Genomic DNA, 20,131 nt, shown 5'->3' with positions numbered 1-20,131 from the left:
CCTGTATTCTGAACAATGTCTTGTCCAGTTCCGTGGAGAGCATTGTGGCAAGAAAGAACCACACCTTACTCAAAACATTTCTAATAGAAAAAAGAAAACTTTTGTAATGACAGATGTTCTTGGTGTGTTTTATTCCTATTCATGATATACGTATTGACTATAGTCCTTTGTGCAAGTATGGACACAGAACAGGAATTTAACTTTCTTTAGATTTCCTCAGAACAGTATAAGTCGTGTTGATTTGGAAAAAAAAAATAGTTCTTGAAAACTGCCCTTTTTACTTAATGAGATGATCCAATAGCAGAACTTAATGGCACCACACGCTAGCTGCTGTCATGGAAGGTCATGGTTTGAAATTTCTGTTTCTAATCAGTCGTTGCTTCTACAAAAACCAATCAGAGGGAAAGGTTGATATTTAAATATGTTTATGTTACTAAACAGGTGTTCCTGTTTGACATACTATACCTAATCCTACCTAATTTTCACAAATCTAAGGTCAATGAGAAATTACTCTACTTAAAATAAGACAAAAACAGTTGTGATATGGCTGTTAAATGCAAAGAATAATAAGTAGCTTGATTAATATAATTTTCTTGCTATGTTCTTTGCACATAAGCTGCAGAAATGTCTGCCAAATTCAAGCATTTTTTTCTGTGTAGGAGGATACTTTCACTGCCTGCATTACCTTCCTTGACTTCCAGAAGTCTGTGGAAAATGGGTCTAGTAGTACAGTATCATTGTACAAATAAATGATTGTTGTTAACTTTTAAGAGTCTCAATGTTTTCATCCTATAGAATTAGGAATGCAAAGGCATGAGCTGTTTATTTGTGTAAACTCATGGAGTTCATTGGAGTATTTCCCTATAATACGTTCCTATCCAAATACATTTTCTTGCATTGAGAACAAAAGTATCAGATCTTAAGCGACAGAAGGACAAAATGAAAGGCTGCTACCATATTTTTGTTACTGTACTACAGTTATAAGGAGAAGTAATATTATACTCAAGTATTTTACTCAAGCAGTAGCTGAACTCAAGTAATTGCACATGTAATAACAGAATCACTGATTCTTGTAAGACTATTCACGTCAGGGTGTTATTAAAGAGATTTCAGTCCTCTTTACTTCCTTATAGACCAAACAAAATTAGGTGAAAGGACACTTTCCTCACTACCATACAGGGAAGGAGGGTGATGGGATTGTTCCTGTGAATGTGCTCCTGGGCAGTGAAGTGCAGAGGGACAGGAGGCATAAGGAGAGTAAGCCCTAACAAAGGGGGGAGCTGGCAGCCTTTGATTCTGTTTGCCCTTGTCACCAAGAATGGCTCTAATCAGCTGTGCTGTCTCTTGTAATCTTATCCATGCTGGTTATGCTGGAAGGAATTTGGGTTGTAATCAACTGTTCGGCAGTACATTTAAAGGAGTGTTTTGTCTCTGATTTCCAGGAGGTGGCATATCAGGAACTGATTGATAAGTAAATCTTCTGAGTTGTTTTTTTTTTTATTGTTTATTGAAAATATTTTTGAAACTTTATTGGAAAGTACATTTTCATCATACCTAAATGCTTTGAAAGATCATTAATGTTGTTAAATATTTTTGGGGGGGAATAATGGAATCTTGTGGTGATAAAGTACTTTCTGATTTACCCTGCTTTTATATTTTCTAACAAAATATTTTTCCTTTCAAATTGGGTCCTAGTTACAAAAGTATTTCTACTTTGTATTCTAAATTAAAGTACAGTTACAAGCAAATGAAACATTTTGATTTTTGTCAAAATAAAATCTGTCAGTAGCTGGCCTGAGACAGTATTTTGGTTTGTTACGGCTGGAATCTTCTTTCATGGAGAATTTTGAAGTGATAGGATTTACTTCCTGATGGGCATGAAAACAGTTTTGAAATTACAAAATCTTTAGAAAAAATGAAAATTCCATTCTCGTCACAGCTCTGGTGCTGACTTGTTCCCTGTTCATTTGCCACATGATAAAAATAGGATGTTGAGAACATTTGCCACAGGTAAATGCTGATCATAAGTAGAGCAGATTTCCTTCAGGCAGTTCTGCTTCAATTAGTATTGTACCCTGATATGGACTGGATGAGTTAATCTGCAGCATGTGAATCTAGGCACCAACATCATCATCAGTCAGAAATGTCACGATTTGTTCAAAATAACTAAAAACCTGACAAGGAAGCAAGAAAAACAAAATAAAAATAATAATAAAGAAAAAATAAAGAAAAAAAGAAAACCACAAACCACCTTGACTGTTTGTCTTTGAAACAATTCTAATCTAAAAACAAAGTCAGGATCTGGCATTTTGTTTCGTTTAAGTCATTTAGATACAGGTTCTTGACTCAGACCCTCAGTGTAACACAGGTCACCAGGAATCTCTTTCTAATCTGTCTTGGATAGTTGTAAATGAAGAGTAGTAACATATTGTGTAAGCAATGGGTGATGTAGTGCAACCAAGTGGTAAGCAAAAAAGAAATCTTGTATTTGGATTTGTATTCCAGATTTGGATTTGGATTTTGCAGCCTACAAAAATACCGAGGTCTAGAATTTCTGGTATGGACAGTGACACCAATTCCTCTCATTACAAGTTCCCCAAATAAATACCAGATCTGTGTGTTATTCACATCTGTCAGAGATAGGCTGGTATTACTGCAGTAAGAACATAGTATTTGGACTGCAAAAATGCCTTCTTCTCAAGGACAGGACAGGTTGTAGCAGCAAACCTATGCAATGAATACCATTTTCTGGAGAGATTGTGCAAAATACCCATTGGAATTTGCCTGTAGCATTGAACTGATTCTTTTACATATGAAATAACAATAAACATGTTAAAAACCTACAGTTTCATCATACTCTCTTTCAGGTCCCAGAAAACTGAGTGTAGTTCAAACAGTACATCTCTCAGGATCGTAACCCTAGAGCTTTACTATTCGTTTACTTGTTTGGCAGTTTTTCTGCTTCAGGGGTGGGTAAGTTATAACTTACTTGTTTTGTATCCTCCTGTTCTGACAAACACTGAAAGCAGAGCTAACAGGCAAAGCCCTGTTGTCCACAAAGTTAGGAGTCTCTCTCTAGAGAGTCTCTCTCTAGATGAGGCAGTGCCTCATCAGCATTTCACAGAATCAAGGAGAGAGGCTAGTTGGGAAGGATTGTAGGAGGACTCCAGCTCCAACCTGTGAAATCAGACCACACAGCCTTTTTTGACTCCTGTCACAGCATGTAATTATGCTTGTTATGACGTTTTGTCTTCTGTCTGGTCAAAATAGTTTATGAACATTTCAGCTATGTCATTTTATATCCAGAACAATATTAATAAGCAGTAAGTGCCCCAAAATACAAGAGGGTGACAAAGGATGAAACAGTCTTCCTTGCTGTCACCTATAGGATTCTGAATAATACTACTACTTGCCTGGAAAAAAGTATCATTGCGTCATGTAACCACAGCCAAGTTTGGGACTTAGCCTGTCATTTTCATATTCCATGACATCAGTCACAGCCCGTCTGCATTTCTTCAATGTGAATGATATAAAGGGTGGTGATTCTTTTCTCTCATGACTCAATCATACTACATAAAATGTGGAAGCAGGGTAGGTACCTAACAAAACTTGTTCTCCAACACACGCCACAGTAAGAAAACATTTTTAAATTTGTTTTTATGGCTTTAACTACTAGGTTTTGGTTATAACAATAATTTTCAAACACATTCCTTTTAATTTCTGTACATGTATTTGCATAGCATACAAATTTGACAGACTGATTTTGGGAGTTCACTCTGCAATGCAAACAAAGTACACACACGTAATAACAACCATGCCTTTTAGAAAAGCACTAAAATGAAAGATTTTTCTAAATAATTGATTTCTAAACCAACAATTGAACTCTAATAATTACTTTGAATACACGAGATAAGGCTCAGTTACTGTCTATGCTAGTTGATAATATAAAAAGCTTAATGGAAGATAGTCTTTTTAATAAGAAAGTGAGAATTATAGGCAATAAAACCCAGCATGGAATGTGATTATCATGAGACAGTAATATCCTTGGGCGTTTTGCTATACAAAAGCTGAGTGCTCCCCATAAATACGTGTATTTCATAATAACCACACCCCTACGAGTTGCATGATTGATACAATTATGTAGGTTTTTTTTTTTAGATTTAAATAGAGATACATCATTTTAGTAAATTGCTTTGGGCTTGAATATTGTAGCCATGAGATTAAGAGAGTTCTACCTAAGAGATGCTAATTGCTGTGTTTCTGATGGGTGATATTTTAGATCCTCACACCTCCTTTTTCAGAGAAGTAAAATGGTGGTGAGCATCACAGTGGGATAAAATGAATCAATCCCTTTTGAAGAATGAGCAATCAATCAGAATTAGAACTGTACTAGTGCTGATGCTCTCTGTCATTTCTTATTTCATTAGTTATATTGCCAGTATGAATAAGTTAACTCCCTTTGATAGGCTACAAATAAAGTGGCATTTTTTTCTTTTCTTAGTTCCCAAACTATAACAGAATTGGCTGATACGAAAACTTGTGATTTTTTAGGAGGCCTAGAGCATTATGAAGTCTTTTTAAGAGGAATATAGTATGGACATTACCCTCATGTGGATCACCCATCATCCTTTGTCTCTTTTATTCATTATGTCATGGTTTGTCCCATCTGACTTGCCTCTTTCAATCTTATACATCCTTCATATTCACAAACCACTCCAAGCTTTCCCTTCATCTGCATTAGCCTAACGAAGGGGTGGTGAGGAATAGATTGTACATCTTTATTTTTTACACAGTAAGGACTAGATGGAAATATTTGGCTTCACAAAGAGAATTTATCCCAGAGTTTCTTCTAAGAAAGGAGATTGTTCAATCTGAGTAAGGATTATTCAGTCCTTTAACCTGGTCATCCTTACTGTACTAAGAGAAAGGAAATTTATATTGTTTTTAGTAGAAGTCACCCAAGGCAGGATGGAGACACAGCGTACTTTGAGAGAATACAAGTGATGTGTAGCTTGTGAAGAAACATTTCATGGCTTTTGCTTGAGGTGTTGTTGTGTTGTGTTTTGTTTTTTTTTCTTTTTTTTTTTTGGATGAAGTATTAGTACCAGTCCAGAAATTTGTCTTCTTTGTCTCTCAAGCTAGAACCAGTGCTTAAGGCAAAGATGAGCCCTACGTATAGTCCTGGGCATACAGGGCAAGGTTGCTGAATGACATCCTCAGTGATGATCGTTTGGGACAACACTGTTTCCTAGATTACTGCATACAGGACTAAAATAACAAGCTGCTTTAGGAATATTCCCTGTATTCCATGACACTAATTTCTCCTCCACTGAGAATCTGACCTGCCAGATACCCAATATCTGCAATTAGAGCACAAAATTCCAACAATATTATATCACAATAGGTATAATTACAGCTGAGTGCAAGTACCTGCTGCCACATTTGTTGCTTTGTGCATGTTAATTGGTTAACCTACTGATGGCTGGCCAAATTCTTTCCTTGATCAAAAGGCACACTGAAACACTTAGCAGGGTATTTAAACAATGGACTTTATTAGTACAGCATCAGTAACTCAGCCCTTCCTAGAGGAAAAAAAAATCTGTATAAGAAAACACAAAGCATAAATTCTGACTGGGAATCCTTCTGGAATAACAAAGTACATTGGCTGATACATCAATTATTTTTTCACAAAAGCTTGCTTCTAAAAAGAAAGGGAGAATGTTATTAAGCACAAAGAAACAGAATTTCTTAAAATTCTTTTTTTTTTTTCTCATTCAAGACCAGTTTTCTGATCACTGAAGGGAGATGGAATGTAGACAAAAAATTAACATTCTTAGAATCTTCTTCTTTATCTTCTGGTACATTTATTTTGCTGTTAATTAAAAAGTCGTAGAATGACTGATATCAACTCACATGCAAACTAGCATTTTCCCCACTAAGCATATTCAAGAAAGTTTAAACTAAAAAGGTTGAAAAAATCATTAGCTATATGGTTTTTATGCCTGTTTAAATAGTTCAGGAAGATTAGGTCACCAGCCTAGTATACATATAGAATTATGATATAGCAATATGTAAACTTTTTAGATTGCATAATTCATTGTGCTAAAAATGAGCTCAGAATGAAAACTACAAAGAACATTTCATAGGTTATCAAAATTATATACAGTATGTTAACAAGCTGTGTGGAAAATTATGCACAGTGGACCACCTCCTGCTTTCAATGTATATCCATGACATCCATGTAATTCCCTTGATGAAAGTTTAACTGGAAATAGGGCCAGTAGAGTTGTCCTAGATTTAGTCACTCCAGTGGAATCAGTGGTGTGCATAGATGTGCAGTAGCAGGGAGTGGCATCTGGCCAATACATCACTTCAGTCACTGTCTCTCAAGTTTAACTTCTGAAGCTTTGCTTGTGTTTTTACTGCTATCGATAATTTCTGTTATGTACACAAATAGGTTTATATTTATGCATGCAGGGCTACAGGTTGGGGGAAGAGTGGCTGGAAAGCTGCCTGGCAGAAAAGGACCTAGAGATACTGGTTGACAGCCAGCTGAACATGAGCCAGCAGTGTGCCCAGGTGGCCAAGAAGGCCAATGGCATCATGGCCCCTATTAGAAGTAGTGTGGCCAGCGGGGCTAGGAGAGTGATTGTCCCTCTGTACTTGGCTCTGGTGAGGCTGTACCTCAAATGCTGTGTTCAGTTTTGGCCCCTCACTACAAGAAGAACACGGAGGTGCTGGAGCAGGGCAACAAAGCTGCTGAAAGATCTAGAGAACAAGACTTATGAGGAGCAGCTGATGGAACTGGGGTTATTTAGCCTGGAGAAAAGGAGGCTCAGGGGAGACCTTACTGCTCTCTACAACTGCCTCAAAGGAAGGTGTAGTGGGGTGGGGGTCAGTCTCTTCTCCCAGGGAGCAAGTGATAGGATCATTGGAAATGGCCTCAAGTTGCAACAGGAGAGGTTTGGGTTGGATATTAAGAAAAATTTCTTCACTGAAAATGTTGTGAAGCATTGAACCAGGCTGCCCAGGAGAGCAGTTGAGTCACCAGCCCTGGAGGTATTCAAAAGACATAGATGTGGTGCTTAGGGACATGGTTTAGCAGTAGACATGGCAGTTCTAGATTAACGGTTGGACTTGATGATCTTAGAGGTCTTTTCCAACCTAAGTGATTCTATGATTCTGTGTTGGGAAGGGGGAGCACTTTAAAACCTTCTCCAAACCTTCACGTCTCTTTCTATTATTATTTGCTGTTGCATCGTGTTCTAAACTTTATGACAGTTCCAAGTTCTTCCCATCTGACACTGGTTTCAGCCTTCGTCTTATGCCTATAATGAGTACAAGGTGAACCATTTAGAGTATTACAACAGGTCCCTAAGAGTAATGGTGCTCACCTTAAAAAAAAAATAATAAAAAAAAAAATCTTTCTCATTTATGTACGACTTACTAAAGCTCAGGAACCTGTTCAAGTCCATGGTCTGTTTGTAAAAGCTCTCCAGGGTAGCACATAGGTATGTTAATTTCATTTTGATTTTAAAAGGTAAACTGTAACAAAAGAATATACTAAATAGAGGTTACATACAAAAATAACCCACTTTGCCACTTGAGGAAATGTTCCAGTTGTCAGTTTTATTAATACCATTGAAAAAATTATTTTCTGGGTAAGAGTGATAGACGTAAGTGACTTTATGGGGGCTCTGCTTTAGCTGTGGGAAATTACATTTGCACTCTGGGGTTTCTGCACTGATGGAATATCTTCATTTCCAACTGGAAAAAAAATAAAAGTAAATAATTCTAAAGGGAAACAACAAAAAAAAGTTCAGGCTTTTAGGACAACGCATATTTGTTTTGTCTGTGTGTAGACAATCTATCAGCTTGGAAATTACACAGCTGTGAACAAAGCCAACCATTTCTCACCAGTGACAGTCTCCTATTGTCTTCTAGAAATTTACCCCAAGCACACACTTTAAAATAAAGCAATGGCACGTCTCTAATACATTTTTTGCTTTCCTTTAACAAACTTTGTATCATATTTAATGACAATGTACACATGTAAACATGTAGAAAAGATTGTCAGCTGCTATCTTTGTTTAAAGATTAGGTAGTTTGTACCTGTCAGGGCTTTCTGCTGTTATCCTCAATCATGCCCTTCCCACCTTGCCGATTCTAACATAGTGGTATGCTTGGGCTAGATAATAGGAGCCAGGGGAGTGACTGTATAAAGCCAGGAAATCAAAGGCAGATGTTAAATACAAATTGTACCAATCAAACAGAGCTTACAAAGGAGTGGGATTCTCTTCTATAATTCTATTTGAACAAATGTGTCAAATACAGGAACTGGTAGAAATACCATCTTCATCAGGCCCCACTCTCATCAGCTGCCCTGGATTTAATCCTTTCCATGCCCGTCAGTGATATTCCTCCATTGTAAAATCACATCTGAAGACACAATCATGTCTAATGATCCTTTGCAAAGGGTCAGCAAGCTCTGAACTGCCCACCAACAGCTTTAGTGTTGCAATTTCCCTGATGACACCTTCCTGACAGATGGCCACAGTAGCTCATTCTGATTTGCTTATGTCCTCATGCCACTCTAATCATCCAGTCAAACTACAAAATATTCTTTGCTTCATAGCTGAAAAGATTAGAGGGAGTGGACATTCTTCAGGTGGATCCTCAAATCTTCCTGCTAATGCAACACTTGTATTAGTCTGGCAGAGAAGATTCTGGGAATCAGGGCTGTTCAGAAGCTGTACACGCACACATGTGCTGCTTTCCTGGTCAGGCTTTCACAAGCCCTGCAACCAGCTGGCTTGCAAGGTGCAATCTACTTCATTGCTTTCATTTCTAAATACATTTCTTGGTTTCTGGGACAAGATAGAAGGCTGTGCCTATGCAGCGTGTTTTCCAGCCTCCAACTTGGCATTTACTGATTTGCTAGTTTGTCTTCTTCTATTTTAATAAAGCTCTTTTTGAAGCAAGTTGTTTATAATAAGAATATTATTTCCCTATAAAACTTAATTTAATAGCTTAATTCCAGCAAAGGGTCATAGCTGAACTGACTTATCTGGCTTTTTACACAGTGATTGAATTAGTGTAGTCTTTAAAGGGCTGTTTTAAAGCCATCAATGTAAATAAAAAGATGGGCATTAAGCGTAAACAAAGTCAAACAGTGAACTGCGCAAACATCAAAATATTATTAGTGTTATGTGTTTGGGTTACTCCACCTGTTATATTTACAGTATTTCTGGGAATTCTAATTGGGCCTGAGAAAGCTGATAAAACAGCAACAGCTTTTTGACTGAAATACATTGAAAATGTGGGTTTTTTTGCTTAACCTGAAGAGTTAGCTTTAATATTGAACAAAAGGACTTGGTTTTAAAAACATGAAAACAACAGAAACATAAATTATGACTGTCAGCTGCATTTACCAAGTATAATGCCACTTGGGCACCATGTAATAGAAGAAAGCCTAAGCTGTTCTACATGTGTAGGGCTATAAAAACAAGATTATTGGTTTTTCATAGCATTACATTGCACCCAGAACTTGAATTAGTGCTCCTTTAGTGGTAATAAAAAGAAATTGTAAATCCAATTGGTTTTGGTAATACGAATGTTGCCTGTAAAGCACTTTTTTTCTATTAAAACATTTACTAAAACTAACAAAAGGAAAATGCTTTTCCAGAATGACCTTAGGAGGAATCTGATTTTGAGCTCTCTTACACTAGCATTGCCATAAGCACATTTTCAGTAATCCCAGTTCTTATTCTACCTTGATTCTCCACAAGCATAGCTCCATTTATTTCAGTGGAAGCATCTTGTTTTTTCCTCATTAAACAAATCTAAAATCAAGTGAGATGGAGAATTTTAGATCTTTATTCAAAGTTCATTCAAGTCAACTACCCCTTGATATAAATATATGACCCAGCTTCAGGAGAAACAAATAAAGCAAATGCTGTGCATTTTTCCAGCTTCTGCAAACAGCACATATACATATAATCTTGATTCTTTGGGCAACTGCATATCTTACCTTTCTAAGCCTTTTGTAGCTTGCCTGGTAGAGGGTCTGTAGATAATGAGGTAGGTAACATTTTCCTCCATCATACAAAGTGTGAATGTTCTTCCTTGCAGTTTGGTAAAGGTAAACATTAGATTAGCCTGTCTAAGACGAAAGAATGGGGCCTTTGTAACCTCTTCTCCACCTGCAGGTATAACTTCTCTTGACTTTGGAAACTTTTTTTACACAGGCATATTGGGATTTTTCCTTAAACAATGAATTGTACTCTGTTGAATGTCAATTAATGGTACTAGTATTTAAATAATATATATTCAAATTATTAAAATTTCAAATGTGTAGTGCTGATGGTTCAAGATTTACCTGGCAGATAGTTTAAAGAAATTACTTTGCATGCAGTGATTCATTTAAATTATAAGTACCTATTACTCTATATTTCATTTTTAACAAGTTCTTCATCCACTTAAAGAAATACCAGACAGCTTAGGTTGGAAAAATGATTCATCTGGCATATGCAAAGATGGACTCAGTGCAGTTGGGGATTCATAATCAGAGCAGAAACATATTAAGGGTAGGTGTCATATTCCTTGATGTTTGCAAAAACTGTCAGAAGGCTGCATGCATTATGGACTCTTTTCTATTACATTACAATCTTTTGGTTCCCAGAGTAATTTATGTGCATATACAGGACCAGTTCCTGAGCTCTTTACTCAGGTAAGCCCTGTGGATTTCTGTAGCAGCTTACCTAAATAAGGACTTTCAGATTGGATCCTTGAAAATAGAAGGAAAAATTATATGGATTAAATATCTTTTACTGTAAATAATTATTTAGGGAATTCAATATTAAAGGCACTGTTTTAGAACTACATGCACCACTGGAATATCAAAACAGGATCTGGCTAAGCAATAGCTTAGCATTGCTATTCTTATACACTAAAGAGATAAGTGGTACAGCTTTCATTTCTTTGCTTTCCCATTCTTTATGCTTCCTCTAAGAAGAGCTTCGTTCAGAGGGCACTAAGATGAAAGGTATTTGTTTTAATCTTTGATAATGTGGTCCTTTATGTTGTAGGTTTAAGGGAGTCTAAAGCATTAAAGGAAGATTTTGAAAAGTATTTAGCCTCCAAATGATGTTGCTGGGGCCCTACTGGGGTTTTCAAAAGTACTGAGATGCCTAGCTCTCAATGATTTCAACAAATAGCCAGTCTTCACTGATTTTCTACTCCCTTTTTGAGAGCCAAGTTCATCCTCTGCAGCTTCCGGTTGAAGGTAGGGCAGGTCCTGACCTCCCACTGCCAAAAGGAACAGAATCATTGGGGATTCACTGCAAGAAGTGTCTGCTGGGAGTTTAGTAGCACTTAATAACCTGCAGGATTAATCATGTGTCAAGGTTCAGGTAAAAAGGCTAGCTTATTGTCTGAGATGTACCAATAATAATAATATTGGTAAAAAAAAAAAAAAAAAAAAAAACAGAGCAGAATTTGCATTATATTTTCAGTTGTCACAGTGAAGGATCAGGGCCAAAATTCATATGTGCCTCTTTTGGCCAGGGTGGTAGTGTTAGGAAAAGGGCCACAAAATCAATAACAACCTAATTGTTTTATTTGTAACTGGTTAGTGTAATAATATCACATACGAAATCAACACCCCAGGGCACAGAAGCTTTAAAATTCTCATACTGATTAAGTTCAGGCCTAGTTTTCTCAGTCATAATTGTCCTTGTTAATATAGTTCCTGGTTTTCTTGTCAATGTCTTCAATGTAACTGTCAAGCCATATACTCATCCATGTAAATCAGTGTCTCACTGTTCAAGTTAATGAACGATGTCAGTTTTCATTAGCTGAGGGTGATACTTCATAAGTAAAGGCTTACCTAGTCTTTTAATTGCTTTGAAGACCCCCTAAGAGAGGATCAACCACAAAGCTCGTACAGTACCCTGCTACCCTTGGGCAAACTATTTCCCGTTCCTCCATCTTCAGTTTGCTGTTCAGCCATGTGCAGTCTGGCCTTAAATTGGCAGTGCGATCCTCATTTTCCCAAAGTGGAGTACTTTTGTAATCAGCTGCTTCTGTTTATGTAGACAATAACAGACATGATCTATGCATAACACATAGGCTCTCTTTTAAGACACATCTATTTTCAGCTGTTGCACAAAAAACTGCTTGTCAGCTTTTTTCTGGTGCCTGCCAGGAGTTCAGCATTACCTACATAGTCAGAAACCAGGAAACAGTGGAGGCAGTATGAACTCTTGAGAACTGTCCTGTTGATGCCTATGTACTGCTTTTGGTAGGAAGTATTTGCAGAGCCAGACCAACATTTAATGCAAAAACTCCAAAGACACAGAAATAAGAATTTTGCAATGCTGAAGGAGAGCTGGATGCATTTTCCACTCAGGATATATTTAAGATGCAGGTAGTGGTGCAGTATTAAGATAGCAAGTTAGCTTTAAAAAGCCCACAGTCAGATATTAGAAACAGCCTTTGACTGGAGCGCATAGTTTTTCTAAAGGGTAAATTAATCCTGTGAGGAAGCTAACTTGTTTACCTTCAAATTACATAGCAGTCACAGTTTGAACGTCCAGGCTAACTTTGCCAGGAAGAGGTATCTGTTTCAGTGATTTCCTAGAATCATAAAATCATAGAATGGCCTGGGTTGGAAGGACCCTTAAAGATCATCTTGTTCCAACTCCCCTGACATAGGTTGACCAAGGCTGATCAGGTTGGCCAAGGCCCCATCCAGCCTGGCCTTGAACACCTCCAGGGATGGGGCATCCACAACTTCTCTGGGCAACCAGTTCCAGTACCTCAACACCCTTACAGTGAAGAATTATATGACTATAGATGACAAAACAAGCATGCTCTATCTTACCTATCTATCTATTCGTCTGCCTCTCTCTCTCTCTTTCTCTTTCTCTCCTCTCCCTCTCCTAAAGGAGTAAGTCCATAAACAGTGTATGCAGTATCATAGAAGGGCTTCTATTTTTTTTTTTTATGTTTATTGATGCACTAAGCAATCATTATACTCACATATGAGGATGATGCATAACAGTCAGAAGGTACATGGCTAAAAATTGCAGACTATGATTTTGGTAGGTGTGAGTCCCTGTTTAGACCCATACTGTATTGATTTCAGATATATCCAAAACACATGTATAATTCATTCCTTTTCCTCTTAAACCTTCAGCTACTGAGTAACTTGTCAGTTTTTATTCTTGGTGAATATATCAGGAATAATGATATTCATTGCATAAGATTAAAACAGGATAAATGATATTTAATGATAATTTAAAAATGAAATGAAATAAAATCTGTGGGTACAGCTTCTGTTCCAATCTGTTCTGGTTTAGCTTTTGGCAATAAAATTTTATTGTGGCTTCGGACTCCTCTTCTGAAACAAATAGCCTTATTCATCCTCCCTTCTATTGACAGCACCAAGAATGAGTTCAATAGGTAATGCAAAAAGTTATTTGCAGAGAGGTTATTTAAAATAAACTAGGTGGAGGTGGTATACATTAGAAAATAGGCCCTTTTTTTAAAGCCACCATGCCACAGCAATTCAGGAGTCATCTAGAGCAGGGACTGCTGCTGCAGGTCTGACACAGCTGGCTCCACACCAGCCTTCTCTGTCACTTACTTGGCAAAGGAGGCATTTTTTGGTAGCTGAGTTCAGTTACAGGACAGAGAGTCTTGGACACAACAAAATCCTGGGCAGGTGGTAATCTTTTGGGGTCTGCCCATAGGTTAAATAGTGAGAAGACTGCATAAAAATGTCATGTGTCCATTGTCTGCCTTTGGGCCTGCTGAGAAATTCTCTCATCAGACTGAAGACATTCAGACTTTCATTAAGACAGAAATAATTTCAGTGTGTAAGCAGAAAGTCTTGAAAATCCATATAGTTTTTGTGCATGAACATTAGGAAACGCTTAGAGGATAATGACCCATTTGTGATTCCTCCAGACTGATTCAATTCAGTTTTGGCAGAAGATTTTGCTCACTTCTGTTACTGAATACCTACTCTCCATATTACACTTTGTGGGACATCTGTTAACATGATTGCTAATAAGATATGTTCTTTTTTCATTGTCAGTTTTTCAGGGAAAGGTTGGATGCTTGAAAATTATATTTGTTGAGGTCTTTCTGAGAAAGTAAAAATGAATGTGGAATCTGTCAAATGAGAGGGAAGTTAAAAAGGAGTGAAGGGAGGTGAAGTTAAATGTGCTCACAGTAGGTTTTATTTTTCTTACAAAGAAAGGTGACAGCTAGGAAGGGAATAGCTCTGGGACATGGTCCTTACAGGCTGTGTGTGCAACACCTGTGTGTACATGAGCACACAGACATCATCTTGAACAGCCTAAATAAAGACCAGGCTGATCTGCAGACTCTCTGATAGACTGACTTCAGTATGTGCTATTTATAAAACATTCTTTCATTCTCAACAATGCTTTGGCTGGAGCCAGAAAGGACAGAACTACTGGCAGACTGGCCCCTTGCCTAGTGTGCTGTGACTGACATGTAATCTGTCACTCCCCGTCATCTGTGGGGTGGTGATAGGAAAATAATGCTCCTCAGCTTGCCTTAGATCACACATTACTCTCCTGAATACAGCTCCCTAAAGCTGTGAAATGGCCTTTAGAAAGTGTCTTTGTTCGGTTTTGATATAGGAGAATGGAAATAAATGATAAACAGGCTGGAGGGAAGGAAAGCAAAACACACATTAGAGACCTGATGAGAGAAATTGGCTATGACTGAGATTTCAGTGTGATCTGATGACCTTTTTGTGAAGAATACCCATGGTGCATATCAGAGGCATATAGGGTGCAAGAGCTGGGTTGTGTACTGACTAGGGCACTGGCTGTGAATGGCATTTCCTGAGTTTTAATCCTGGTTTAACCAGCCATTTTCAGTATATCCCTGGGAAATCAGTCTCCTTCCATTTCCCCACTCTTCAGAGTATAAAACACTGACTGTGACTTTCCTCTAGCAAACGTGTGTAGCATAACAGGGTCCCACTTTCATCTGATGACTTGGGAGTTAGAGCAATACAAAGACTGTGACAGTAATAGTGTAATATAACAACTACAATAACCGTGTACCTTAGTTACACAGACCTTTTACTAAAATAAAAATAGAATTTTTGGATGAGTTAAGGATCACAGTTCTTTAAAAAAGATGACACTAAATACTTTTTCTTTCAGGCCATTTTCTTTTGATGACTTGTTTACATTTCTTTTATGCTATGAAAAGTCCCTAATATTACAGAGATGCCAAATTAATCTTCTCCTTTCTCACTCCTCCAGCACCCTCAGGTTCCTGGGCACCAATCCTCCTTGTTTTACGGTTTGCATACAGTGAAGTTGCTGATGCTCTTTGGAATATTATAATGTTCTCCCTGAGGTCTAACCTTGCTGCCTCAGATGACATTTATGTAAATTGTCACCAGAAGTTTAGGGCACATCTCTTTTCTTCTTTAATAACATGTCATACTGATGTGGCTTTATTTGTATTTCATAAAAAGATGATTGATTAAAGAGGCCAAAATTAATTTAGATTGATATTCACTGGACTTTTTTGTAGTGACATTGAAGTATGACTCCCCTGTATTTTGCATTTTAATTTGCTTCTTGGTAAACTTTCTGACTCCACAATTTTACTGACCCTTCTTAAGGCTTGCCAGGCAAATTACTGAATGTAGTCCTTCAGTCTTTCTACCATCTCTCCTTCTTACTAAGTCAGTACATTACAGATGGAATAGAGCTCCAGAAAAATATGTGAAGGTGCTGTATTTGCACCAATCTACTCAAGCAGAAATTTGCAAGTGCACTGTAGGTGATGATCTGTGCTGTCCCATTCTTCCCTTTCCAGACACTTCTGTTTTGCCATTATGCAATGGAAGCAAAATCAAGACCATACCCATTTTATTCATGCAGGTGAATGCAATGTCTTCTGAAAACCTCCCTCAATTAATCCTGTTTTTTTTTCTACTTACCCTCTGAGCTCTTTTCACATTCTTTACTGTTCACCCTGTGTAGTTAAGAAATACATTTTATCTCAGATGTATACTGGCACAGACATCAAAGCGCTGACCCGTGAAGCTCAATGTAGCAGGTTGTTTCTTTTGTAATACAACAAAAGACCCTGATTTATTCTCAGTTTACCTACTAGGACAGAAGAAAATATGAAGGCTAGAGCTACCTGGGTGCTGTCCAAAAATTTTACTCAGGTCAGTATCCAGAAGTAGTACTTCAGATACTGTTATTTTATGGTCAATAGCCCCGTAACTCTGCACAGAGCTGAAGCATCTCAGGTAGTAAAAACAATTTCCAAGATAACTAACACCTTGTCACAAAAACAGGGAATCACAGGGTGGCCCAGAGCTGAAGAAATTCCACTTTTAAATTGGTTTGAATTATCAAAAATGTTCCACAGAAATAAAGCACCCTTCGAATAGAGAGGCCTGGTCATTCTGGAAATTATTTATCCTTTTTCCAGACACCTTGAACTGATGTTGATCATAGATGGAGGAGCCAGTAGGGCACTTCAAGCTTGAGTTTGTGTCTTTTTCTTTTCCCTGCATTCAAGAAAATTCTAGATATTTGCTAAAATAAGTATTTTACCTGGTCCCTTAATTTTAAGGGCCAGTCTGTCCTTCATGCCAACAGTCTTTTCAAATTTTTGCTTTCCCATATTCCTCCAGGAACCTTGAGGTAACCTTTTTGCTGACTCCACCAGGTGTGAGGGGCTGCAGGGAAGAGTGGCATACTCTCTTGCTCTGAATGTGTAGATAGATGGCTGCAGTCATTCATGATGACAAAACTGATCCCCGAGAATGCAAAAATAACTAGCTTGAATAACTAGTTTGAAGATGATGTGTCAGTAGCTGACATGCAGGAGTATACAGTATTTGTTCCTGTGATTTGTAGGATAAATCAAATAACTTGTTGTATGCCTCATTGTAAAAGGCTCCTTTTGTGTACAGGTCTTCACATGTAGCTCTGACTATTTGTGGGTTATGTGAGGCCCTGTTAACCACCTCATGGTAAGGTAATGAGTGAATGCTGGAAATTCTCGCACTACTGAGCTCATGTATAACAGAACAAAAGGGTCAGCTAAGTTACTGTAGAGGGTTCCTTATGAAAGAGAAATGCTGGTTATAGACTCAGGATGAAAAAGAACCTTCCCACATTAAGTTAAACATTTGTTCAAGCTCCCTTCATTTAAAGAAAAAGACAAAGTCCAGCTCCTTCCAGAGTCATCATGGCATTGACCTGCCTATTGTCACTAAAATCCACTGGTTAGCAGGAGTTACCTCACCGGGAAGCTGGTTCTCTTTCAAGTCCAAAAGAATAATTAGAAATGTGATGTTATTTCAGAAGTGGAATTGGGGTAAGAGTGACTTTGCTTACAAATCTGTTTAGCAAGTACTGGCCTGCTTATTCAGGACTTTGCTTTTCTACATTCTTCGTTTTATTCCCTGCATATGGTTAGCCTTTTATATCCAAAAGGGAGCAGCTGTACCTGCCAGGGAGCATAGCTTTGCTCCCCCTGGGATTTGTTCCCATGGATGTAACTGGACCTGATTGCTCCTGATATACAGCTTTCAGCAAGGACCACCTACGTTCTCCATTTGGATGATGCGTCATCATTCACTTTGACAATTTCATCATGATCACAAGAGCTGAAAGCAAATATAACTCCCCTGGTGTCAGAATTTGAATGGTGTCACACCTGCAGCCACAGATATAATCTAGGTTTTTGCAGTTGTAGGTCTGAATGCCAGATTCACAACACTCACAAGGACAGCGCTGACTGGGTGTGCTGCTGAAGCATTGTGAACAACAGTCTGTCATACACTCTATTATTTCCTAATGGGAGTGTTTTAATTGCATATTTCATATTTATGACCCTATAAAGAATAATTTTAATTTGACATTAACATCTGAATATGATTGTCTGAAAGACAAAAGCAGCAATGACAAATTGATATAAATCAAACCAACTGATTTTCAGTTTCTAATTAAAGATGACACTGAAAGCTCAAGATAAGAGGCATATGGAGAGAAACACATTTCTTTGCAAGGGGAACCAAAACCATATGGGGAAAAAGTGCAAAGATATCAAACTAAAATCTGAACTTCTTGGCATCTGAAATGTCAGTAAAGGGAATCCTGAACTGATCATCTTCCTATAAAAGTCATTTATTAGTCTCTACCACAAGCTACTGAATAAGATGTGAGACATCTCAAGCTGTTCAGAACAACTGGGAATTGATTGTAAGTAACCTAGGATGCGATTGTTTTACCAGCTGAGACCATAAGACAGATGGCAGGAATATATTTAAAGATGGGGACAAAGCTGATGTGACACCCAGCTGGATTACTGAAATGAACAATGTGAGTCACAGATTTGTTATCAGATGAAAAAGGACTTAGTTCAGAAAAAATGGGTGCTGGTGTAGCCACTGGTCTCCAGATGCTGCGGACTGGGAGAATAGACTGCTACTCCCAGAATCAGCCCCACCATCTGCAGTCCCAATAATCAAAACTTTTAACTACTCCCTCTGTGCAAATAAGCCTTGAAATAGGTATGGCTTTCATCATGTCACAAAGGATGTTTAAAATGTTCACAGAAGACCAATAAGAAGCAGCCTAGCTACAGGCTGCTGATACAACTGTTATATTCTAGGCTATTTCACAAGTCAAATATTGGGAATTGCCTTATTAAAGTGCCAGTTGAAGAGAGGAGAGAAATTTTAAAGGTTTTTAGAGGGTTTAAATGATCTTGTGTAATATTGAAGTCTTAACTTGCCTGTTTGTAAGGAGCTTATACAACCTCCAAACCTTATTTTCGTTGCACTTCAGCATAAAACCATTTTCAGTATTGAGATTCATTTTTGCTGTGTTTATTGTATCATCAACTGCTTGTTTATGTGGGATGGAAGATGAAGCGGTTAGCTCTCCTACTCATTTGCTGGGCAAGAAACAACTCTATCGGTAACCCTGTGTCTCAGTTCCTTCCTCTTAATATTCCCTTCTCTCTAAGGGCCTTTATTTTTTGCTTTAATGACAGTTTAAGCTGCAGCTTTAAAAATGAGTTAACTTCACATTTAGATTAGTTCCCATAAACCTGATTTTTAAAGGGACACGATTATCTTCCTCGTTTGTAAACATGATTTTGTTGCAAAAACTGAAGATGCAAATTATGCCAACTGAAAGCATAAAGACCTAAGAAAAAGAGGGCTAGAACTGAATGTATGGACTGTAACAGGCCATTGTAGACAAGACATGCTTTTATTTGGGTCAGTGTGAAGCCATTTGTCACAAGGCAAATTTATTCTTCAGAAGACAGATATAACAACCACCGTGTATTAGGCTTTAATATGTGTATTCTCTAAAGAAACCTAGTGACCTATTGGTATGACACAGTGTACAGGATGAAGTTGTAACTACCTGGTATAAAAGGCAACTCATTATTAATGAAACGTTCAAGCAACTAGAAAGCAGCAGTCAGAGAAGGATGTAGGAGTCATTACGTTCACTTGCCTCAACGTGTGGCTTTAGTTTATTGCTGTAGGAGAAGGGCCAGCTGTTTTCAGACCAGATTCAGTCAGCACGATTGTGTGAACCGTGCCTTGCACAGTATGGCATGCCATCAGGCTTTTCTGCTGCCCGACTGTGGTTGCCATGGGTTTGTCTGCTGAGGATCAAAATGATTGAGCCTAGACCAGGATACTGGGCTAAACCTAGAGGGAGCTGAAGTGAATGTCCTGTGAGATACAGGAGATCAAATTGGCCCAGCTGCCTTAGCTTCTGTGAGTGTCAAGAGAGGGAGAGAAGTTGGTCAGCCAAATAAAACTTTATCTGTTCTTCACCAATATGCAAAGTGTAATAAGCCCTAAATATTTTTATTTTTATTTTTTTGCATAACTATAACATGTTTTTCAGTAGTGTAGTCTGAACCAACCTTTATAGTGGGGTAGTCAAAAGTGGATGCTTGCTCTGTTTCCTCTATTCTGTCCCCTGTGCCAAAGGCAGGTTTCTGCTGTAAGAAAGAAACCATTCTAAAAGGAAACATCTAATTAGATGCAAATTTAGTATTAGAGTATTTGGTCAGAGAAATA

Source organism: Anser cygnoides, chromosome 12 (assembly GCF_040182565.1).
Source record: "Anser cygnoides isolate HZ-2024a breed goose chromosome 12, Taihu_goose_T2T_genome, whole genome shotgun sequence".
Lineage (NCBI taxonomy): Eukaryota > Metazoa > Chordata > Aves > Anseriformes > Anatidae > Anser > Anser cygnoides.
This window is presented reverse-complemented; position numbering follows the sequence as displayed.